Source organism: Lepus europaeus, chromosome 7 (assembly GCF_033115175.1).
Source record: "Lepus europaeus isolate LE1 chromosome 7, mLepTim1.pri, whole genome shotgun sequence".
Classification (NCBI taxonomy): domain Eukaryota; kingdom Metazoa; phylum Chordata; class Mammalia; order Lagomorpha; family Leporidae; genus Lepus; species Lepus europaeus.
The window spans coordinates 98,740,418-98,766,087 of NC_084833.1; the positions used below are offsets into that span (position 1 = coordinate 98,740,418).

At 43.5% G+C, this 25,670-nt stretch overlaps 1 pseudogene; it reads right to left on the reverse strand.

Annotated features, from left to right (window-relative positions):
• Positions 1-24,001: 24,001 nt before the first annotated feature.
• Positions 24,002-25,433, reverse strand: LOC133763900 (ubiquitin-fold modifier 1-like; annotated as a pseudogene).
• Between the last annotated feature and the right edge of the window lie 237 nt (positions 25,434-25,670).

A 25,670-nucleotide genomic window follows, 5' to 3' on the forward strand; every position in this document is an offset into this window, starting at 1 on the left:
CTGAGAACAAGTATCACAGTTAATTCTCTTAATACAACTCATTGAGGACAGAGATCCTGCATGAGAAGTTAGTGCCCAGTGACTCCTGTTGTCAATTTAACAATTAACACTCTTGTGTATGATGTCAGTGATCACCCAAGGCATTTGACATGCGCTGCCAAGGCTATGGAAGCCTTTTGAAGCCATAGTCTCTGTCAGTATTTATACAAGGCCACAAGCAAAGTATAAATTCTCTTCCCCCTTCCATCCTTCTTAGATGGCTGCTTCTTTCCACTGGGGTCTCACAGCAATCCTTCCTGTAGGACATTTTTTGTCACAGTGTCTTGGCTTTTCATGCCTGAAATGCTCTCATGGGCTTTCCAGCCAGACCAGAATGCCTAAAGGCTGATTTTGAGGTCAGAGTGTTACTTAAAGCAATTGTCATTCTATGAGTCTGCTGTGTGGACTGCTTCCCATGTTGGAACATTCTCTCCTTTTTAATTCTACCTATTATTAGAAGGTGTTTTAAGATACCCCATTTATTGTAGAGAATTTGAAAAAGCACAGAAAGCAAAACAAATTCATTTGCTGATAATTGTTGCCAGCATTTGGGCAAAATGTCATCACAATCTGTTTTATATTCCCTGAATTTATAACTTGCTTGTTGTTTTGCCTAATAATACTCATGAGCATTTCTGGGCCAAGTATTTTGTAAATATATATTTAGCAATTTTAAGGAACTTTTTCTTATGAGAAGGAAAAATAAGACAATAGTATTGTTGATCTGATCACAAAGGCTACTTCGCTGGATATAACAACAAAATGCAGTTGCTGCCATCTAAAGGAAAAATGTTAAAAACACTGAAATGACATTTTAAGATAAATGCTATATTAAACTGAGATACTAAATCTGTGTTTTTTTCCTTTCCTTTACCCTGTTGCTTTTTGTTCCTTTAAAAAGTTATCATTTCACTGAATAATACATTCTTAAATGAAAACAATGAAGACACATATGTTTGCCTGTAACAAGTATAAACATATTATGAAAAGAGAGTAGAAAGATTCAATTTTGGAAAATTGAATGTGCGCAGGGAACAGCAGGCCTTCTTCAGGGTCACTCCCCATCTGACAACAATACCCCAGCCCTGGGCACCAGGCTGGAATGCTGCAGGCCCTGAGTGTTACTCCTGCAGACAAACAAGCATGGAAAGACTGTGTGGGTTTGGGAAGGACACCCTGACACTCCTCCCCGCCCCTCCCAGCCTTAAAAAGCTGGGCAGGCTCCAAGACCTACAATCATCTCACTGCAGTGTAGTGCATGCAGTGGGAGGAAAGAAGACAAAGCAAGCTAGGTCCCTAATCACATTTCCCAGGGACCACAGGTCTGGCTGCTCTTCAAACTGAGCTGGAAAGAGGGCAAAATGTTCAAGTTTTCACCCTGTTTCTGGCACACCCCGAGGCAAATGGCCAACTGCTTTCATGGTGATTTTCTGTGCAGGCTTTGAATAAGGACTGGAATAAAAAATATCTCCGCCTTCCTTTCAGGGATTGAAGGACACTGTGAGGATGCCAGGGTAACCGCTTTGTTCTAAAGCACCGTCATTTCTTTCCTCCTTTCTCAGTCTTCTACTTGTGAGTCACTTTCTGCTGCAGTGCTAAGAGAGGCAAATAGCAAAAGATTATTTTTGAAAACTTGAGATTTCAATCTGGGTCTTCGATTTCTGTTCCCTCCTTAGCTTTATTCTTAATCGTGACCTTCATATGATTAAAAGAATGAATCCCATTTTTGTCCTGGATTTCACAGCCTACTTCTTTCACATAGGGGTCATTTTCATTTGGTTTGTTCTCTGCCACTCTTAGATTTGTTGTCTCCTACTCCCATCCGCACACAGGTCTCTGGAAGTCTCCATCTTTCTTTATAAGTCATCTCCATTTTTGTGTGTTCTATTTTGCTACTTTCATACCTTCCTGTACTCCTCTTTCTATACTCATCCAACACCAGCTCGTTCTGGTCGTTCTACAGTAACTTGCTTCTCCGTCTCAATGTTGGTTTTCTTTTCTGAAGGGAAAAGAGAGGAGCTAGCGAGAAGAAAGCAGTGGGCACAGTGAGAAGAGGGAGGAATGGGCTGGCAAAGTAGTGGCTCTAGAGCAGAGATCTTGCACACTCTCTTTCTTTAGCATTTTACCTCCGGGGTAAGTGTTTGGCCTAGCAGTTAAGCCACCAGCTCCCACACTGGAGTACCTGGGTTCGATACCTGGCTCCAGCACCTTATTTCAGCTTCCTGCTGATGCAGACCCCAGGAGGCAGCAGGTGAAAGCTCAAGTAGTTGGGTCCTTGTTTCTCCTGTGGGAGGCCCGGGTGGAGCTTCTGGTTCCTGGCTCTTGGCTTCAGCCTGGCCCAGTCTCAGCCGCTGTAGGCATTTGGGGAATGAGCCAGCAGATAGGAATTGTCTCTCTCTCAAATTAAAAACAATGAAAGGGGCCAGCACTGCAGCTCAGCAGGTTAAGCCGCTGCCTGCAGTGCCGCCATTTCATATGGGCGCTGGTTCAAGTCCCAGCTGTTACACTTCCGATCCAACTCTCTGCTATGGCCTGGGAAAGCAGTAGAAGATGGCCCACATCCTCAGGCCCCTGCACCTGCATGGGAGACATGGAAGAAGCTCCTGGCTCCTGGCTTCAGATCAGTGCAGTTTTGGCTGTTGTGGCCATTTGGGGAGTGAACCAGCGAATTGAAGACCTCTCTCTCTGCCTCTGCCTCTTTGTATAACTCTACCTTTCAAACAAAATAAATAGATCTTTTAAAAAATGAAAAAGTTAATAAAAATATTTGAACCCAGAATCAGAAAGTACTTTTATTTTGAGCAAGGGGGGGGGGGGGGTACCTGACATGAACCAGTTCAGAGCAGTAACAGAAATTAGCATCCCCGCCCTTCTTGCCTCTCCTCCTTTTTTCTTTGGCTTCCTTGTGACAGCCTTAGCACCAATGTGCTGTTCCTGGTTCACGAAATGTTTACTTGTTCCTAAAAGTTGCTTAAGTGAGAGAGGATTTCAGAATCAGAAAGACTTGGTTTCCAATCTTGGCTTGGCTCTGACCTTGGATAAATCATTCAGCTTCCTTACGCTTTAGCTTTCCCGCAGTGCATGCTTAGCTCATGAGAGGTAAATGAGAAAATGGGTACAAAAATCTTAGCATAGTGTCTGGCACTTCAAACAGCCTAGATTATCAATTAAGTCACTGTGAGACCTGGCTGAGCATTTACTGAGTGCTGGGTTGTCTGCCAGATGCTAAGAAGGCTGTTGGGATGAACGCCACCTAGAAGATTCCTGATCTGGTGGGGCTCACATTCTCTGGGGGAAAGACAAAAACAGTAAACATGTCAACAAAATAAGAAAGTACCTACGGATGGTGAGAGGCCCAGGAAGGAAATGAACAGGGTGCGTGGCAGGGCGCAGGGAGGAGGGCCTGTGAGAGCTGGGGGAGTCGCGAAGGCTTCCCCACAGCCTTGAGGGTGAAAATGAGCCAGCAGCGCCGAGAGCAGTTCAAGGCAGCAAAAATTGGGTCAGTGGCTTAGGAGGAGATTGGGTTTTACTTGCTGTCAGAGGCCAGCAGTACCAGGTTCCACCTTGCCTTCTTAAGACCTGTGTCCTCTCGTAGCCCTGGCCAGCGAGAGCGTGCCCTGACAGTGACCCCGCCATCCGTCCTCATCAATCTCCTTCCCCGACTTACTGTCTCCACTTTGAAAGGACCATAAACTCCCTCATCCAGCCCACAGCACTGACCCAGCCAAAGCCCAGCCATGGGTAAATCCAGCAGCCGCTCTTTTCCATGGCTGCGCCCAGAAGGTATAGCAGAGGGACAGCCTGCAAGCTCATCGACCATTGCTGCGGTCTGTGTGTTGGTGGTCCCCATGGGGAGCGGCCCTTTAGCCTCTCCAATTCATCCTTAGCATGAAAAGCATACAGAGGTGGGGGTTTGGGGATGTGCTTATGTGACGAGAGACATCCATGAAGGAGACGCCCTGATGGAAGAGGTGGAAGAGGACAGGTTTGCCCCCTGCTACCTTTGCACCATGTAAGGACCAAGCAAGAGGTGCCATCTACAGAGAGTGTGTCCTCGCCAGACAGCACGTCTACTGGTGCCTTGACCTTGGCCTCCCCAGCCTCCAGAGCTGGAAGCAGTAAACTATTGTTGCTTCTCAGTTCCTCAGTGTAAGATCTAAGTCCACAGCAGCCTAAACAAACTAAGACAACTGATCTCGTTGGGCTTTCATGGAAGTCCTTATGCATCCCAGAAAGGAGTCCCCTGGGCCTTCTCCTACTCCAGGTTGGAGAGAGGGGAGACAGCGTCATTATGTGGGACCCTTCTATCAGGTGGGAAAGAGAGAGGCAGCCCCATGAATGCAAGCCCACCTAGCCCCGGCTCCCACCCCTGCACACTCTCTCCACCCACAGTATGACAGTCCACTCTGGAAAGCACAGCTTAGCTCTCTCAGAAAGGGGTTCTTATGCAGTCAAACCCCAGAAACCTGTTTAAGGAATAGAGGAATAGTTGTGAGGAACTGCCATGAAGACACACATACTACAAGGTGATATTTTACTAGGTGATGGGCAAATCACTTTTTCCCCTGAGATTTGCTCTGATGAAGATATGGGAGAACATTTTAAAAGTGATAGAAGGGTAAATGTTTAGCTTAGCAATTAAGACTCTTGCCGGCGCCACGGCTCAATAGGCTAATCCTCCGCCTGCGGCGCTGGCACCCCGGGTTCTAGTCCCGGTCGGGGCACCGGATTCTGTCCCGGTTGCCCCTCTTCCAGGCCAGCTCTCTGCTATGGCCCGGAGTGCAGTGGAGGATGGCCCAAGTGCTTGGGCCCTGCACCCCATGGGAAACCAGGAGAAGCACCTGGCTCCTGCCTTTGGATTAGTGCGGTGCGCCAGCCGCAGCGCACCGACCGCAGCGGCCATTGGAGGGTGAACCAACGGCAAAGGAAGACCTTTCTCTCTGTCTCTCTCTCACTGTCCACTCTGCCTGTAAGAAAAAAAACAGACACCTGTTAAGGCAGGTGCATTCCTTATCAGCCTGGGTCTGATACCTGGCTACATGGCTACCTGGCTCCTGCTCCTGAATCCAGCTTCCTGCTAATGTAGACCCTGGTGGGCCGTGATGGTGTCTCAAGTAGTTGTGTTCCTGCCATCCACGTGGGAGACCTGGATGGAGTTCTGGCTTCCTGCTTTGGCCTGGCCTAGCCTCAGCTGTTGCTGGTAGGTGGGGAGTGAATCAGCAGTTGGGCATTCTCTTTGTCTCTCCATCTCTCAAAAAAGGAAAGAAAAGTGATGGAGCACTAAACACATCCATGAAGCAGAATTCAATGTATTTAATTCACTAAATTTTGTTAGCCTCACAATGATCAATTTTTGCAGAAACTCTGCTCCATATGCCTGATTAGTAATCAGTTACAGGCATCTAGGGAATTATAAACCTTTATTTTTATGATTTCTCTTTCTCAAATACATATTGGCTTTCCATGAAACCATTATTAATGTTTATTTATAATCCAGAGCATCACAAATCCACACTCAACCTTCCTTATTTGCTAAAGTTCAAAGTTTTGTACATTTGCAAAAAACAAACACTTGGGGTTCAGATGAAAATCCAATTTGTTGTTCTTTCTGTCGCTGTTGCTTCGCTCTGCTGTGTACTTTGTGAGTTTGTTTCATGTGCCTTCCCCTTCCCTCACTCCCACTGGCTGGGGAGAACTCTGGCGGGCTGCCCAGTGGGCTCAGGGTTTGGAAGCCACAGTGGACTCCCAGTTTGAATCTGCCTTTGGACCATGCTGCAACCTGCCCGATCGTTTCCTTTCTTCTCTGGCTCCATCTAGTGGATTAAAGTGACCAGCGCTCTGTTATGGCTCCGTGTGCATTCTGCAGATCCCCGGGCGGGGGGCGGGCGAGGAATCTGATATATCCTCCCTTAACATTGCTGTCTTCAGCTTGCAGGCTGTTAGAACAAGATACTATAAACTGGACCACCTATACACAACAGAAATTTATTTCTTACATTCTGGAGGCTCCGGCCGATTCAACGCAGGGCGAGGGCACCCGTTCTGGCTTACAGCTGGCTCCTTCTAGCTGTGTCCTCACGTGGTGGAGGGAGCAGAGGAACTCCCTTGAGCCTGTTTCATGAAACAATCCAACTCACAGGTTCCACCCCCATGACCTAGTCACCATCCAAAGTTCCCCCTCCCCCAATACTTTGCTCAGGGGGTTAGGATTTCAAGATACGAATGGGAGTAGAGGCACAATCACTCAGTTGCTAATGGTCGTACCTATTTTTTTTTTTTTTTTGCCCCTTTCAAGCTCTCTGCTCTATTGTTGGACACAGCAGATTTAAATCATTTTGTAAAAAGACTTATTTATTTAATTTAAAGAGTGACAGAGAGAGGAGAAGCAGAGAAAGAGTGGGAAATTTTGAGATTTTTCCATCTGCTGGCTCACTCCCCAAAATGACACAACAGCCAAGGCTAGGCCAGGCTGAAGCCAGGAGCCAGGAATTGCATTTGAGCCTTCTATATGGAGCCTGAGTAATTAGGGGCCCGAGTAATTAGGGGCCCGAGTAATTAGGCCAGGATGTGCCATCTCCCAGGTGCATTACCAGGAAGCTGCATAGGCAGAACAGACCTGGGACTGGGTGTATGGGAGGGCCTGGGCATTGTAAATCATTGCCTGATTCACTGCACCACGAGGCCCGCCCTTTAAATTTTTTTTTTTTTTAGATTTATTTTTATTTATTTGGAAGAGCTAAAGAGAGAGGTCTTCCATCCTCTGGTTCACTCCCCAGATGGCTGCAATGGCGAGAGCTGTCCCAGGCCGCAACACCAGTCCCCTGCCCTTGGCAAGATTGTTGATCTTACCTCTGCACACATTCTCTTCCTTGGAGGAAAGTTCCAACGTCCCTAATGGTAGTGAACTTTCTTGGGCTGGTGGAGAATTTTGGAAGCTGGAACCTCCCTATTCAGTACTCAACAGCGGCCTCTCTGAAAGACTTTGCTTAGATCATGTTTACCTCTGGGATCACAGGAACTGACCTGGATGCCGGGAACTAAGTGAACACATTTTGCTCCTACAGCTATAACTTAATAACACTTACACAAACGTTATTATCATGCACCATATAGATATATGGATACAGTTTACCTCTGGGACATCTGGCCCACCAGATAATCCACAAATCCCTGACACTTGGAACTGCTTTGCTGACTCTCATTTCACTTCTACTGTTGAGTTTGCGAGTGAGTTTCTTTAGTTCATTAATTCACTCCTCTGATGTTTCTTGAATGCTGACTGTCTCTGATGTAGGCTTCAGGATACATTGAAGTTGCCACCCTTCTGGGGCATGCATTCTGGGAGGAAGGGGGAAGGGTTGATATGGGAACAGAAAACACCCAAATGAGTAAGTGCAATGCACATGAGATGGCTGGTAATAGAGAACAGTGCAGCAAGGGCAGTAGGGAGAAGGGTGAGAGGCTGCTATCTTAGGATTTGCAAAGGTCTCACAAATAAGTGACACTTGAGAAGGCACCTAAAGAAAGTGCAGGAGGGAAACATGTGACTCTCTGGGGGAAGAGCATTGTAGGCAAAAGGAAGAGCAAGTCAAAGGCCCTGAGACAGAAGATTTTTAAGACTGGAAAGAAACAGATGAAGGGTAGGGAATAGGATCAGAGAAGCAGGAAGAAGCAGATTGCATGGGGCTTTGTAAATCACTATAAGGCTTTTCCCTCTGCACTGCGTAAGATGGGATTATTTATCGATTACTTTGAAGAGAGGAGTTCACTGCCCAGGAGCTGAGAATTCATTTCAGATCTCTCAAGTGATAGCAGGGATGAAATACTTGAGCCGTCATCTTTTGCCTCCTAGATTCTCAGGAAGCTGGAATCTGGGACAGGAGTCAGGACTTGAATCCAGGCACTCCAATATAGGATACGGATATATCGTGTGGCAGCTTAACCGTTGCACCAAATGTCTACCCCAGGAGAGTTTGTTGATGGATTGGCTGTGGGATAAGAGATAACGAGAGGTTTCAAGAACTATTGCTAGGTTTCGGATCTAAGAAAACCAGAGAGGGGAGTTGCCATTTGTTGAGACAGAGCAGACACGGAGAGGAGGACCAACTCCGCTCATCCCCACAGGGATGACACAAAACCCAGTAATTCTGGGGCCAGCACTGTGGTACAGTGGGTTAACTCCCTGGCCTGAAGTGCCAGCATCCCATATGGGCACCAGTTCTAGTCCTGGCTGCTCCTCTTCCGATCCAGTTCTCTGCTGTGGCCTGGGGAAGCAGTGGAGGATGGCCCAGGTCCTTGGGCCCCTGCACCAGTGTGGGAGACCTGGAGGAAGCTCCTGGCTCCTGGTTTCGAATCGGTGCAGCTCCGCCCATTGTGGCCATCTGAGGAGTGAACCAGTGAATGGAAGACTTCTCTCTCTCTCTGCCTCTCTTCTCTCTAAGTAACTCTGACTTTCAAATAAATAAATAAATCTTAAAAAACAAACAAACAGTAATTCTGTTGTGCATATGTTAACATGCGATAGCTGTTGGACATCCAATTTCAGATGTTGAGTAGGAAACTGGAAAATCAGATTTGGAATTTGGAGGAGGCCAGAAGTAAAGATACAAATTTGTTTCAGCACCATGTAGGCACACAGACTAATTTTAAAGTCCAGAGCCTGCATGGCAGTGCCCAACAGAAAGAGGAAATAAAGAAGTTTGAGAAATGATACTTGGGGTACACCAGCATTCAGAGCTGGGGTTGTGAGGGAAAACCCAGCAAGGGAGACCGAGCAGCAGCAGCAGTCACCCTGACAGAGACAGAACCAAGAACTGAGTCCTGCAAGACAATGGCAGGAAAGGCAGGTGCACCCAGCACATGATGATGGACAGACAGGGTCCCGTAAGGTTGTAATGGAGCTGAGACAGTCCTATGGTCTAGTTACAGTGACGTCATGGTCATCTTATCATCTGAACACAACCTGTTTCTCACATCCTTGTGAAGCTGGTATAAACAAACCTGCAGTGCTGCCAGCTCTATAAAGGTATAGCACAAGCAAGTACATGCTTGCCTAACACTTGATAATAAGAATAAAAAACCATGTTGCTGGATTATGCATTTGCCGTACTGTTTAGTGTTGGTTAGGAATGTAGTTCTACTTATGAAAAATAATTCACTGAAAATAGCCTCAGATGGGTCCTTCCAGGAGGATCCAGAAGAAGATGTTGTTTGTTACTAAAGGAGATGGCAGCCCCGTGGGTGCTGGTGCCCGTGCCAGCCTTCCAGTCGGCTCCGTGCAGGAGCATACTGATAAGCCTGGCCCTATGTCGACCTAGGCTAATGTGGGTGTTTGTGCCTTAACATAAAGTTTGAAAAGTAGAAAAAATACCAAAAAGTTAAATGGGAAAAAACATAAATAAGGATATGAAAAGAGAAAATATATTTGTACCATTGTACAGCATATTTGTGGGTTTTTAAAAAATTTATTTGAGAGAGAGAGAGAGAGAGAGAGAGAGAGAGAGAGAGAGAGATCTTCCATGTGCTGGTTCAATCCCCAAATGGCCACAATGGCCAGGCCTGGGCCAGGCTGGAGCCAGGGCCAGGAGCTTCAGCTGGGTCTACCATGTGAGTGCAGGACTCAAGCACTTGGACCACCTTCAGTTGCTTTCCAAGGTGCGTTAGCAGGGAGCTGGATGAGAAGTGGAGCAGCCAGGACTTGAATGGGCACCCATATTGGATTCTAGCACTGCAGACAGTGGCTTAACCCACTGTGTCACAGTGCTGGTCCCAGCATATGTGTGTGTTTTAACTGAAGTGTTATTACAAATAACCAAAAAGGAAAAAAAAATTAAGTTTATAAGATCAAAGAGTTAGAGTAAGCTAAGGCTACTGTATTTTTAAAGAAAAAAAATGCTGCTTTAAATTCAATGTAGACATAGTATGCGGTGTTTATAAAGACCACAGTAGTGTGTAGTGGGATCCTAGACCTGCTCACTTACTCAGTACTCACTCATTACTCACTGGGGCAACTACTGGTCTTCAAGACCCATTCATGGTAAGTGTGCTAGACAGGTGAACCAATTTCTACCTTTTATACTGTATTTCATACTGTACCTTCTCCATGTGTAGGTATGTTTAGGTGAACAAATGCTCACCTTTGAGTTACTGCTGCCCACAGCACTCAGTACAGTAAAATGCTATGTGGGATTGTTGCCTAGAAGCAGTGGCTGTATCATGCAGTCTGCATATATAGTAGTTATAAAATTGAGGTTTGGGTACATTCACGCTATAAGGTTCTCACACAATGAAATTGCTTAACAACACATTCTTCAGAATGTGTCCCACTGGTAAGTGGTGCCTGATAGCTCTCAGCGACATGGCAAATGCTGCTGAGCATCAAGTGAAACAAGAGCTGAATAGTGACCGTGACATTTAGCTACGTGGCAATCGCTGACGACCTTGACTGGGACAACTTTCGCAAAGAGATGACATGAAAGTCTGAAGATAATGGTTAAAAGAGAGAATAGGAGGAGATAAGCAGAGGATGGAATATGTATGTCTTTTTAGAATAGAAATAACCATCCAAACTAGAAACAACTCGACTGTTCCATTAATAGGTAAATACATAATCAAATCATGTAGGTTCACCCACAAATGAGCAATAAAAAACAATGAGCTGAGAATAAGTCCCACAGGAACCGCCTAAAAAAACCACAGTGCTGAGAAGCCAGATAAAGAGAATGATGGGGGGAAAAATGGAAGGCAGAGTACATACAATTATTCTGATTTTTTCTTTTTCTTTTTTTCCCAAAGAAACATTTTATTAAGAGAATAAAATTCATAAGTACAACTTTAGGTGTATTGTGATTCTTCCCACCATACCCACCCTACCACCCCCAAACCCACCCAATCTCCTCCTCCCTCTCCCATTTCCAGTCCCACCTTCCATTAAGATTCATTTTCTTTTTTAAAAGATTATTTATTTATATAAAGACAGAGTTACAGACAGAGAGAAGGAGAGGCAGAGAGAGAGAGAGAGAGGGAGAGAGAGGTCTTCCATCCACTGGTTCACTCCCCAACTGACTGTAATGGCCAGAGCTGGGCCAATGCAAAGCCGGGACCCAGAAGCTTCTTCTGGGTCTTCCCATGTGGGTGCAGGGGCCCAAAGACTTTGACCATCTTGCACTGCTTTCCCAGACCATAGCAGAGAGTTGGATTGGAAGTGTAGCAGCCAGGACTGAAACTGGTGCCCATATGGAATGCCAGCACTGCAGGCAGTGGTTTAACCCGCTATGCCACAGTGCCGGCCCCAAGATTCATTTTCAATTGACTTTACACACAGAGACCAACTCTATACTAAGTAAAGATTTCAACAATTTGCACACGCATACACATACACACACACAAAACTGTTTGAGAACAAGTTTTACAGTTAATTCTCTTAAGACAAGTCATTGAAGACATAAGTCCTGCATGGGAAGTTAGTGCACAGTGACTCCTGTTGTCAATTTAACAATTAACACTCTTATTCGATGTCAGTGATGACCCAAGGCTCTTGACATGAGCTTCCAAGGCTATGGAAGCCTTTTGAATCCACAATCTCCATTAGTATTTAGACAGGGTCATAAGCAAAGTATAAATTCTCTTCCCCTTCAGAGAAAAGTACATCCTTTTTTGATGGCCACTTATTTCCACTGGGGTCTCACAGAAATCCTTCATGTAGGACATTTTTTGCCCCAGTGTCTTGGCTTTTCATGCCTTAAATGCTCTCATGGGCTTTTCAGCCAGACCAGGAAGACTTAAGGGCTGTTGTGAGGTCAGAATGTTATTTAAAATGATTGTCATTCTACAAGTCTGCTGTGTGGACTGTTTCTCATGTTGGAACATTCTCTCCTTTTTAATTCTATCTATTATTGTTGCCAGTCACTTGATCTTATTTATATGATCCCTTTAACACTTAATTCTATCAGTATTTTCACTAACATTTAATATGATCACTTTATTTTTTAACATTTTATTTATTTGAGAGGTAGAGTTACAGACAATGAGAAGAAGAGACAGAGAGAAAGGTCTTCCAACCACTGGTTCACTCCCCAAATAGCCACAACAGCCAGAGCTGTGCCAATCTGAAGCCAGGGGCCAGGAGCTTCTTCCAGTTCTCCCACATGGGTGCAGGAGCCCAAGTACTTGAGCTATCTTCTACTACTTTCCCAGGCCATAGCAGAGAGCTGGATAGGAAGTGGAGCAGCCAGGACTAGAACTGGCACCCATATAGGATGCCAGTGCCATAAGTGGAGTATTAACCTACTGTGTAACAGTGCTGGCCCTATATGATCACTTTAACACTTATTATGGCACTTTTACCAAGCAGCTTAATGGGATTTGGGGTACCACGGCAAGTTTTTAAACTGTACCCTTAGAAGTAAGTCTGTAGGAATGTATGCAGAACTATACAGCTTTACAGTTATAAACTTCCTCCTCCCTCTCTTATTCCCACTCTTATTTTTTTACTGAGATCCATTTCAATTGACTTTATACAATATGATTAACTCTATGTTAAGTAAAGAGTTCAATAAATAGTATGAAGAAAAAGAAGAAAAAAAAATTTGTTCCTTGAAAGTGGAGACAAGGTGTTAAAGTCATTGCTTTTCAAAATGTCAATTTCACTTCTACAGATTTCCTTTTATGTGCTCTATTAATTACCACAGATCAGGGAAAACATATGGTATTTGTCCTTTTGGGACTGGCTTATTTCACTAAATATGATGTTTTCCAGATTCATCCATTTTGTTGCAAATGACCAGATTTCTTTTTTTTACTGCAGTGTAGTATTCCATAGTGTACATATCTCATAATTTCTTTATCCAGTATTCGGTTGATGGGCATTTAGGTTGATTCCATGTCTTAGCTATTGTGAATTGATCTGCAATAAACATGGAGGTGCAGATAACTCTTTTATTTACTGATTTCATTTCCGCTGGATAAATTTCCAGAAGTGGAATGGCTGGGTCATTTCCTTACTTTCTGGCACTAAGAGATGCTCATTTTGTATATTTTCTGCCCAGTCTTAGAATTTACCATTTGCTCAGGAATTCCTGTTTCTTTTTTTTTTTGATATTATAAAATGGTATTAGATGTCAAAGTCTATATAGTTAACTTTTTTTGTATGAGTCATATTGCCCACATCAGGAATAAAAGAGAGGATATTATTATGGATCCAATAAACACTTAAATGATAATAAGGGAATATTACAAGCAACTGCCTGCCAATAAGTTTGATAACTTAGATAAATTTGATTAATTCTCTAAAATATACAAGTTTCCAAAACTGAGGAATAAATAGAAAATCTGAGTATGTAAACCTATATGCATATATAAATCTATATCTGTCTATATAACTGATTTATCAAAAACATTTCGAACTTTAGGCTATTAAGAAGTAGGGCCTTATCCTATCTACTCACCATGCTCTAACTTCTGTTGCCAGATTTTTATATTCCTGATTACCCAGTGCCTGTGGGACTCTCCCTCCTCTGGCGTAAGTGCATACTTTGCAGACCCTGCTAAACTACATAAAGGGAACAAAACACCAGAGCTGAAAGCAGTAATTTATCTGAGTGGGAATAAAACTTTAGAATAGAAAGGATCTTCTGATTTAGGCTCAGAATTCACAGCATGAGGATTGAGCCTTTTATTTCTTTCTACTTGCGATTTATTTTCTTAGCCTTGAAATTGACCCATATTGCATCACCTCATGTTCTTCACCTTGCTCCTTATGTCATCATGGGTGACTCCTGTTGTGGACTTTGCCTCTTTGCCTTAATAGATAATAATCTCTGATCCTATGTCAACTATCACCTGCTTGGAACTTTAGAATCTGCCAGAACTGATAACCTAAAATCTAGTTCTTTTCTGGTTAATCTGATAGCGACATGGCATATAAATCATACTCCAAGGCTATTTCTGAACATTATATTCTGAAATCAAAATGATTCTTGATGGGGCTGGCCCTGTGGGGTGGCGGGTAAAGCCTCTGCCTGTGATGCTGGCACCCGATATGGGCACTGGTTTGAGTCCTGGTTGCTTCACTTATGATCCAGCTCCCTGCTAATGGCTTGGGAAAGCAGTGGAAAATGGCCAATGTGCTGGGCCCTGGCCACTCACATGGGAGACCTGGAAGAAGCTTCTGGCTCCTGGCTTCAGATTGCCATTTTGGGAGTGAACCAGCCGACGGAAGAACTCCACCTGTCTCTCCCTCTCTCTCTCTAACTGTTCTTCAAATAAATAAACAAATCTTAGAAAAAAATGATTCTGGATATCTTGGCTCCAGACTCCCGGTTACACATTCATTGTATACATGTTTATGTACCCTTCTTAATCTTAGGGTCTGAGATGTCACTGTCCAGGGATTGCATTTCTTTTTTATTAAAGACTTATTTTTCGTTTATTTGAAAGGCAGAGTTATGGGGGGAGGAGAGAGAGAGAAAGTGAGAGATCCATCTTCTATCCATTGGTTTACTCCCCAAGTGTCCTCAATGGCCAGGGCTGGGCTAGGCTGAAGCCAAGAGCCCAGAGCTTCTTCCAGGTCTTCCATGTGGGTGCAGGTACCCAAGTACTTGGGCTACTTCTACTGCTTTCCCAGCCATTAGCAGGGAGCTGGATCAGAAGAACAGCTGGGATTGGAGCTGGTGCCCATGTGGGATGCCAGTGTCACTGGCATAGTCTTAACCTGGTATGCCACAACATTGGCTCCACTATTCTTGCATTTCAATTGGGGGATGAAAGCCATAGCATTTGCCAGACCAGAAAATGCAACAGGATTTAGTGCGTCTAGGTCAGAGTGGCTTGCTGCCTCTATTGCTGAATACAGACAACTCTGTTATAAGATTTTTTTCATTGTACCTCACCAGGCAACCAAGTTGTACCCTGTAATATGAATCATCCCCACCCCCACGTTGTTGTCAATGCTGCATAAAGAAAGGTTTATAAATATCAGGATACACACATCAGAGATCAGCAACATAAGAACAAGACAAAAGAGCTTGGAGCATAGAGAGAAGATGAAACCCAATCACTTTTTCTAATAGTCATTTGAGAAGAAGCACAAGAGACATGAATAGTGTTGGCAAAATGAGGGCATTAAAAAGGCAAGACCTTGGAGGACAAAAAAGGAGATTACAGCTATGTGATACATGTGACTATTATCTACATGTAATATGTGAATGTTATGTCTCATAAAAATCGTATATAATTACACACATATATAGTTATGGATATATATTTATACATTTAGTATTATCTGGATAAAATTTGTTTCTTTATATGAGGAAATTTTTTCATACTAGCAATTAGATGTCAGTTCAGATGTTAGTATACAGTGTCAGTATGTGCAAAATAATAAATACTTGCTTATTGTAATCTGTTGGATTATGTGATAACAGCAAAAAGAAAATCTGATTGCATACAAGAGAGATTTTTTTTTCCTTTTCCTTCATCCATATGTATCATGCCATTTTCTTTTCTGTAAAAAGGCCCAAATTGACTGAATTGCAATCCAAAGTAGAAGAATTACTGCAATGAGTTAGAGGAAAATATGTATATTATGTATACTTTTATATATGGAGAGAATATATGGAGAGAATATGATTTTTTAATATTCCAATCTTAGATGCATATTTTAATTATTTATAAATAATATTTATTTTTATAAGTTCTAATTATAAAATTCCATTTATACAGATGAGAGATGTTAACAAGCTTTATATAAAGCCAATTACAAAGAATGAAAGTAGCACACAGATGGATACACACATATTGCCACCAACAATTGTGAGATCATATGAGTAGAATGAATGGGAATTAAGAAGAAAAGCTATAAAAATGGTTTGTAACAATGTTTTCTAAAATTATTTATAGACTGGGGAATTTTTGTATGTTTTTTTTACTTTTATTTAATGAATATAATTTCCAAAGTACAGCTTATGCATTACAATGGCTTCCCCCCCCCATAACTTCCTTCTCACCCCCCGCTCTCTCTCCCCTTCCATTCACATCAAAATTCATTTTCAATTCTCTTTATATACAGAAGATCAGTTTAGTATATATTAAGTAAAGATTTCAACAGTTTGCACCCACACAGAAACACAAAGTGAAACATACTGTTTGAGTACTAGTTATACCATTAAATCACAATGTACAGCACATTAAGGACAGAGATCCTACATGAGGAGTAAGTGCACAGTGACTCATGTTGTTGACTTAACAAATTGACACTCTTGTTTATGGCATCAGTAATCACCCTAGGCTCTTGTCATGAGTTGCCAAGGCTATGGAAGCCTTTTGAGTTCGCCAACCTTGATCATATTTGGACAAGGTCATAGTCAAAGTGGAAGTTCTCTCCTCCCTTCAGAGAAAGGTACTTCCTTCTTTGATGACCTGTTCTTTCCACTGGGATCTCAGTCGTGGAGATCTTTCATTTAGGATTTTTTTTTTTTTTGCCAGAGTGTCTTGGCTTTCCATGCCTGAAATATTCTCATGGGCTTTTCAGCCGGATCCAAATGCCTTAAAGGCTGATTCTGAGGCCAGAGTGCTGTTTAAGACATCTGCTAGAGAATATGATTTTTTTTGACTTTTTGTTTTAATTTCAAAAGTGTTTACACACACACACACACACACAGAGAGAGAGAGAGAGAGAGAGAGAGAGAGAGAGAGAAAATGAAATCTTCTGTCTGCTGGTTCTCTACCCGAATGGCTGCAAATGCCAGAGCTGGGCCAGGCTGAAGCCAGGAAGCAGAAATTCCAACCTAGTCTCTCATGTGGGTGCCAAGGCCCAAGCACTTGAGCCATCATCTGCTGCTTTTCCAGGCACATTAGCAGGAAAGTGAATCAGAAATGGAGCAGTGGGGACTGGAACCAGTGCTCCAATATGATATGACAGAGTTACAAATGGTGGCTTAACCTGCTGTGCCACAACATCAGCCCCTGTCTCAGATTTTAAAATAAGAAAACCTTTTAAAGTTCTATTTATTTGAAAGGAGAGAGACAGAGACAGCCAGACTGAGATCTCCAATCTGCTGGTTTACTTCCCAAATACCTATAACACCCAAGGTTAGGCCAGGCTGAAGCCAGGGGCCAGGAACTCAATCTGGGTTTCCCAAGGGGAGGGTGACAAGCTAACTATTTGAGCCACTACCACAGCCTCCCAGAGTGTGTATTAGCAGGGAGCTGGAATTGGGAGTAGAGCCAGAACCTCAATTCAGGCATCACAAGGTTACAGGCATCATGCAAACAGTGGTTTAACTGCTGACCCCCATGCCTGCCCCATAGTTGAGTTCTTGAGTCACTACTTGTACACTCTGTGTCCTTGGGTAAGATTTTAAACCATTCCCCAAATCTCAGTTTTTCATCTATAAAACAAAAACAATGACAATAATAACACCCAGGGAACACATACTAGCTCCAGGCCAAGTCCTTTATGTGCAATACCTCATTTTGTCCTTACATGAACCCTTTGAGGTAGATATTGTTATATGCTCAGCTTAGAGATGAGGAAACTAAGGTTTTTTAAAAATAAAATATTTGTTTGTTTGAAAGGTAGAGTAGAGTAGAGAGAGAGAAAGAGAATCACCCATCACTGGTTCACTCTCCAAATGTCCACAATGGTCAGGGCTGGGCCAGGCCAAAACCAGGATCCTGGAGCCCAGAACTCCATCTAGGTCTCCCACATGGTGGGTAGCAAGGGCCCAAATACTAGTACCATCACCTGCTGCCTCCCAGGCACATGAGCAGGTAGCTGAATCAGAAGTGGAGTAGCTCACATCTAACCTGGCACACTGACATGGGATGGGGGTGTCTGGAGCAGTGGCTTAACCCACTGCACCACAATGCCTGCCCTACCCAGTATCTTACCTACTGAAGAAGTTAATGGATATGATGATATTTCAAAAAGTTCATGGAAAATTGAATGAAAATATAACTTTATTTTGTGGCAAAATATTGTGAAATCCATACAGATGTATGATCTTCAAAAAGTTCATGAAGGATACATATTTTGGAAAAATGATGTGGATTTTGAATTTTTTTACCTAATTAAGCTTATGTTTTAATTCCATTTTCTATGAGCTTTTGAAATACCCTCATATATTGACTATTTCAAGCTAAAAATATTTGAGGAAGTGCAGCTTCAGAAAGGGTCGTTTGACCTGTCTTTTCCTACAGGCAGCAAGCTGTCAAGATTCTCTTGGGAGGGATGTCCTTCATAGACCAAGGCTGCAAAACAGCCTTGATCAGCAGACTGGTGATTGGGACTGCGGGAACCTGAATAAACAGACTCCTTGGAGTAACCCTTATGGTCCCCTGGCTCTAACTTCCCACTCCGATCCGTCTCTTCCAACATCCCCAGAAGTTACTGCCGTAGCCCAGGGATCTGTTTGTCTTGTTTTTCCTTCACAGATTTGTTGTTCTTTGTCCAAAGACTGTAAAAGCATCATGCTTTGATCATTTCTTCAGACTCCACCCTCTGATAAAGATCCCCAATGTCCCTGTAAGATGAATAAAACCCCTATACGTTTCTGTTGTTAGTCAGCTCTTGTATTACTTGGGTTCCCAGATCCAGCCAGAGTCTACATCAAAGCTAAAGGGAGTAATTACACTGTGATAATCAGAACAGACAATGTATGTGGAAGATGCTTAATGCACTTTCCACGTGTTGAATTATTTAACCTCTTTAGAGGGGCTATCATGAACCAGGAGAGGGGCATGAAGAGACAAAGAAATGAACGTTGAGATCATCAGTCCTGCTATGCAGAAGTGAGCCCAGTAGGGCGGTTGGTAAAGCATAATGCTCTGGGCCTCAGTTTGCTTAATCTGTAAAAATGATCAGGCATCATTTAGCCCCATCTATCTAGAGAACTGTGTCCTTTAGTTATTTTCTGTTATTGTGATCTGGCTTTCTCTCACATGCTGGCTCTGAGCTTTTTCTTAGGAGACCGTTGCGTCTCCCCACCTTGTCTTGCCTTGCTGAGGGCCTTGAGTTCATGTAAAAGATGACAAAAAAGTTCAACATACTTTTTTTTTTTATTTGAAAGACAGAGTGACAGAGTGAGAGGGAGAGACAGAGAGAAAGAGATCTTCCATTTACTGGTTCGCCGTCCAAATGGCCACAACGGCAGAGCTGGGACCAGGCCAAAATCATGAACCTGGAACTCTGTCCATGTCTCCTTCACAGGCCATCTTTCGCTGCTTTCCCAGCTGCATTATCAGGGAGCTGGATCAGAAGTAGAACAGCCTGGACTTCAATGGTTTAACCCACTACGGCACAGGGCCAGTTCCTATCATACTAAGAATAATCTGTGACAAAGGGCAGGTCTATTATTTTTGTTCTGTTTTGTTTTAAGTGGATAATGCATTTCCATTACCCAAAAAACAGCTCCCTGTCACAAGTCATGCACGGAAGAGCTGCTTCCTGCCTGCCCCAGTCTGTTCCCATTTATTTTCTTAGTCACCTTCCAATGCTCACCTATGCAAGTTTGAGCAATAGGAATATCACAGTTCTTAATTTCTCACCCCTTTTATACAAAAGGTAATCCACTATATTCACTGTTGACATTTCACATTTTTCACTTAATAATATGTCCTGGAAATTTCCGTATGTTAGTACATGAAAAGCTTCTGGGGTAGAGCCATGTTTTATTAGACTAATCTCCTAATGAAGGACACTTGAGATGTTTCTCTGTTCCAGAAAATGCTGTAAGTAAGTACATCTATACAGATATTCTGTGGGATTTCTGGGTGAAAAGACAAAGAAATTCATAACTTTTAAAAAATACTATCGTGAGTGGGCATTTGACCTAACGGTTAAGCTACCACTTGGGACATCCATACTCCATTTCAGAGTGCCCAGGTTTGACTTCCAGCATCACTCCTGATTCCAGCTAACACATACCTGGCTAGGGAGCAGGTGACAGCTCAGGTGATAGGTCCCTACCCACCCACACGGGAGAACTGCTTTAGGTCCCTAGCTCCTGGCTTCACCTCGTCCCAGACCTGGCCACTGTGGGTATTTGGGTGAGTGAACCAGCATCTAGGAGAGCTTCTCCACCCCTTTCTCCACTCTCTACCCCTCAACACACACACACATATCATATTGTCATTCTATCTCTCAGTAGAGGTCAGACCACTTTGCCTACCAACTAGCAGTGTTTCAGAGGACCTGCTCTCTTATGGTTTCATCAACACAATGTGTTATCAAACGTTAGACTTTTAAATATCTGATAGGGAAATGGTATACGGAGTGATTTTAATTTGAATGAAGAAGCTTCTATTTTTTAAAAAAAGATTTATTTATTTATTTGAAAGTCAGAGTTATGTATAGAGAGGCAGAGATTAAAAAAGAGATAACTTCCATCTACTGGTTCACTTCCCAAATGTCTACAACAGTCCAGGCTGTGCCAGGCTGAAGCCAGGAACCAGGAGCTTCTTCTAGGTCTCTTACGTGGGTAGCAGGGGCCTGAGCACCTAGGCCATCTTCCTCTGCTTTCCCAGGCACATTAGCAGGGAGCTGGATAAGAAGTGAAGCAGCTGGGACCTGAACCTGCCACCATATGGGACGCTGGTGTCATGGCGCCGTCTTTACTTGCAATATCACAACACTGGCCCTTGAAGAAGATTTTAAGAAAGAGCTGGGGCCGCCGCTGTGGCTCAATAGCCTAATCCTCCGCCTGCGGTGCCGGCACACCGGGTTCTAGTCCCGGTCAGGGCCCCGGATTCTGTCCTGGTTGCCCCTCTTCCAGGCCAGCTCTCTGCTGTGGCCCAGGAGTGCAGTGGAGGATGGCCCAAGTCCTTGGGCCCTGCATCCGCATGGGAGACCAGGAGAAGCATCTGGCTCCTGGCTTCGGATCAGTGTGGTGCGCCAGCCGCGGCGGCCATTGGAGGGTGAACCAACGGCAAAGGAAGACCTTTCTCTCTGTCTCTCTCTCTCTCACTGTCCACTCTGCCTGTCAAAAATAAAAAAATAAAATAAAATAAAATAAAAAAAGAAAGAGCTGGGAAGGTGAAATGCCCATCAAAATTGAAGGGAAGCTTTGAGAGAAATGTGTCCCCAAGTATCCCTAAAGTCTGGAGCTTTGCAGTTAGCTAATATTTAGAAACTCTTGAAAACAACACGTGGCACTGGAACAGAACAAACTATTTTCCTGTAATCCAAAACTTTGTTAGCCAGGTTCAAGGAAGCTTGGCAATTGCTCCAGTTACTCAGTCTTTTTTTTTTTTTTTTTTTTAGTTACTTAATTTTAAAATGGAGAGATTGAATGCTGCATTCCTGAGGACTGAGCTTGACTCATCCCACAGAATTATTAACCCAATCTTCTTTATTGTTGGGCTCTGATATGACCTGCATATTAATAACTCCAAATTAATAACTGAATATTAGTAAGCAGCAAAGGTAAAAAATACATTATCTGATATTTTGAACCAATATCCTAAAGCAAAATGGAACAAACAAGATGAAAAAAGAGAACTAGGGGAATTTCTTTTGATATTGAACCAATTAAAGCCCCCTCATCTCTCTCTCTGTGTCTCATACGCACACAGAGACAGATACAGAGATGCACATACACAGCAGCAGAAACCTTTCTTTCAGATAGAGATGGAATGTATATATTCCATTCTATTGTCCTCTCAGCTCTAAAGGTGTAGAAATCCACTTATTTTTTGTAGAATACAGTATAGGGCCAGCGCTGTGGTGTAGCGGGTAAAGCTGCCGCCAGCAGTGCCGGAATCCAATGGGGATGCCAGTTCAAGACCTGGCTGCTCTGCTTCCTGTCCAGCTCTCTGCTATGGCCTGGGAAAGCAGTGGAAGATGGGCCAAGGTCTTGGGTCCCTGCACCCACGTGGGAGACCGGGAGGAAGCTCCTGGCTCCAGGCTTTGGATTGGCGCAGCTCCGGCCATCACGGCCAATTGGGGTGTGAACCAATGGATGGAGGATCTCTCTCTCTCTCTCTCTCTCTCCCCTTCTCTCTGTGTAACTCTGACTTTCAAGTAAATAAATAAATCTTTAGAAAACAGAATACAATATAAACTAGATCTTGTATCCACTGTATTTGTAAGTTATAAAGAGTGCTCTACCAAAAGCTATTGAATAGCTTTTCTTTTGGTAGCACTCAAAGCTCACTTAATTTAGGCCAGCGCCACGGCTCACTAGGCTAATCCTCTGCCTGTGGCGCTGGTACCCCGGGTTCTAGTCCCGGTTGGGGTGCTGGACTCTGTCCCAGTTGCTCCTCTTCCAGTCAAGCTCTCTGCTGTGGCCCAGGAGTGCAGTGGAGGATGGCCCAAGTCCTTGGGCCCTGCACCCACATGGGAGACCAGGAGGAAGCACTTGACTCCTGGCTTCGGATCAGTGCAGTGTGCCGGCCGTAGCGGCCATTTGGGGGGTGAACCAATGGAAGGAAGACTTTTCTCTCTGTCTCTCTCACTGTCCACTCTGCCTGTCCAAAAAAAAAAAAAAAAGCTCACTTAATTTAAATGTACTCTGATGTAGTTTATGCAACAGTAAAATGGTAATGATGCTGATCCCCACCTTAGAGGATTTTTGTGTGAAGATTAGACAAATGAAAACATGTAAAGCTTCTAGAGGACTGCTTGGCACAAGGACTCCTGGGCTTATATTTACCCTTAGTAAGAAAGGTCTTTTTTTTTTTTTTTAGAAGATTTTATTTATTTGTTTGAGAGGTAGAGTTACAGACAGAGAAAGGTAGAAACAGAGAGAAAGGTCTTTTATCTGCTGGTTCACTCCTCAAATGGCTGCACCAGCCAGAGCTGAACTGATCCAAAGCCGGGAGCCAGGAGCTTCTTCTGGGTCTCCCACATGAATGCAGGGGTCCAAGCAAGTGGATTGTCTTCTACTGCTTTCCCAGGCCATAGCAGAGAGCTGCAAATGAAGAGGAGCAACCAGGACACGAACCGGTATCTCACATGGCACCACAGGCAGAGGCTTAGCCTACTTCGACACAGTGCCAATCCCAAGAAAGGTCGTATGACTACAGAATCTTTGGACATGGTACCCATGTTAGTTGTGATACATATTAATTCTCTGTGTTGAGGTAAGTCTGGAAAGCTTAATTAACGCAGGGTGGTCCAAAAAGCTCAGAAACTAAGATTATAGAAAGGACCCTGTAATGGTTAGTGTTGGGCTGAATTTATATGAAACTGAAACCTAAGTGCAGGAGGCAAAAGAATGGCTCTCACAGATGCCCATGCCCTAATCCTCGAAATTTGTGACTCTGGTACTTGACATGGCCAAATGGATTTGGAGATGTAATTAGAGGTAGGGGCCTTGAGATGAGAGATAACCCTGGCTTATCAGGTTGAACCTCTACTAATCACGTGCATCTTTAAAAGCAAAACAGCTTCCCTGCTGTGGTCAGAGATGTGATGATGGAAACAGGGTCAGAGAGATGCAAGGTGAGAAGCTGACCAGCCATTGTTGACACTGAAGATAGAGAAAGTGAGCCAGGAGTGAAAGCAGCTGCTAAAAGTTACAAAAGATAAGGTCGCTAATGTGTTCCCAGAGCCTCCAGAAAGGGCTGTGGCCCTGTTTGACCCCTCGAGTCCTGTCTCAGATTTCTGACCCATGGACTTGTAGAATAATAAATCATTGAGTCCTATCTCAGGCTTATGACTTATTGAACTGTAAAATAATAGGTTTGCTATGGCAACAACTTATAATGAATAAACCAAGGTAGCACTTTTTATAAGGACATGGAACTCACATCCACTTACCGCATGTCTTATACTAAAAAAATAAACTATAAAGAAGCATGCCAGGTGAGCAAACAGCACCAAATATGATATTTATTTACTGACTTGAACCACAGATGAAATGTGCGATGTGCCGGTTTGTATTTCTACAAACATTTGCCATAAGTTAGTCAGGCTTGAGGTGGAAGAAAATTGCTGTTGGTAAAAAAAATTGAATAACTGCTGTCACACAAAGGCAATGCTGACTCTGGTTTCGTGAGGACTCTCACACATAGATGAATAATTGCGCGAGGTGATTTTCTCATTCCTGGTGAAATAATTTGGCTCAAATTCTGAAAATTAAAAATATAATAGCTTAAGAGTTAAGATGCCTGTGTGTGACATTGGAGTACCTGTGTTCAGTTCTTGGCTCTGGCTCCTAACTCCAGCAGACCCTCGGTAGCAGCAGTGATGGCATAGATAATTGAGTTCCCGCCACCCACGTGAAACACCTGACTTAAGTTTCTGGCTGCTGGCTTTGGCCCTGCTCTAGCTGTGGCAGGTATTTGGGAAGTGAACCAGCGGATGGGACCTCTTTCCCTCTCTGGCTCTGTCTCTTGAATAAACAAAAAAATTTAAAAATAATCAAACTACGAGCCTGCAATTCATCTATTAAGCAAACTGCCATTTATGATCCATAACCCGTTTCCATTTTTAACTGAAAGACAAATGTGTAAAGATCAATACATTTTAATTTTTCAAATGTTCTCAGCAAGAATTATCATATGGATCCTCCAGTTCTGTAACCCAGTGGGACTACCCATTTATCCCGCATGAACTGCCTGCTTGTGTTATGAGCAGCAATCAAGGACTGTGCTCCTGAGGCCAGTGTTGGGATGCAAGGGTTAAAGCTGCCAGCTGTGGTGCTGGCATCCCCTGTGGGCACTGATTCAAGTTTCAACTGCTCCACTTCCGATCCAGCTCCTTGCTAATGTGCCTGGGAAGGCAGTGGAAGATGGCCCAAGTGCTTGGGCCCCTGCCACCCCTGTGGGAGACCCGGAAGAAGTGCCTCACTCCTGGATTTGGCCTGGGCCGGTTCTGGCAGATGCAGCCATTTGGGGCATAAGCTAGCAGATGGAAGATCTCTCTCTCTCTCTCTCTCTCTCTCTCTCTGACTTCCAAATAAATAAATCTTATTAAAAAAAAAAAAAACCTCAATGAAAAAAAGGTACTATGATCTTCCATGGTGGTCAGACCCTCAATTCCCAGCCATTCTCTCTTCATATGAAGAATATGGAGAAAAAAGAGACAGAAGAGTCACCTTTCATTATCTCAAGAACTCTTCATGTTTTCATAGTATATTAAATGCCTGATTTCAGTCTTAGAACAGCAAAATATACTTTTATTCTGAAAGTTAATTGTGTGTCCCAGTAGCAGATACTGACTTCCAATGCTGTCTCTAGGACTAATTTGCAGTTTTGAGAAAAAATATTTCCCAAAGTCTGTGCAAGATTTATTCTTATTCCATCATGAATTGCACTTGTTGCTTCAGGAACTTTAAATTCTCCTTTTGCAAACCTAAAGCTGCTTTGAAAGGTGTACTCTGGGTAACAATGAGTACTTTGTATGGCAGCCCTGGGTGCAATGTCAGCATAGTCTTAAAGGAACCCTTCAACATGCTAGAGCTGGTCTGCACAGATTCCTTATACCAACTCTGCCAATAGTCCCACTTGCTCTGCAGTGACCCACAGTTTTGAAATTTTAAAATACATGCTTTTTCAGTGCTGCTTTTCTTCTGCACTGTAAATATGTATTTGCCAGGATTGTTGCTGAACAACACCCCAAACTAGTTAGAAATGTTGTTACAAAACTCCCAAACCAGAACTACTGGCCTGACACACAGAAAGCCAATCAC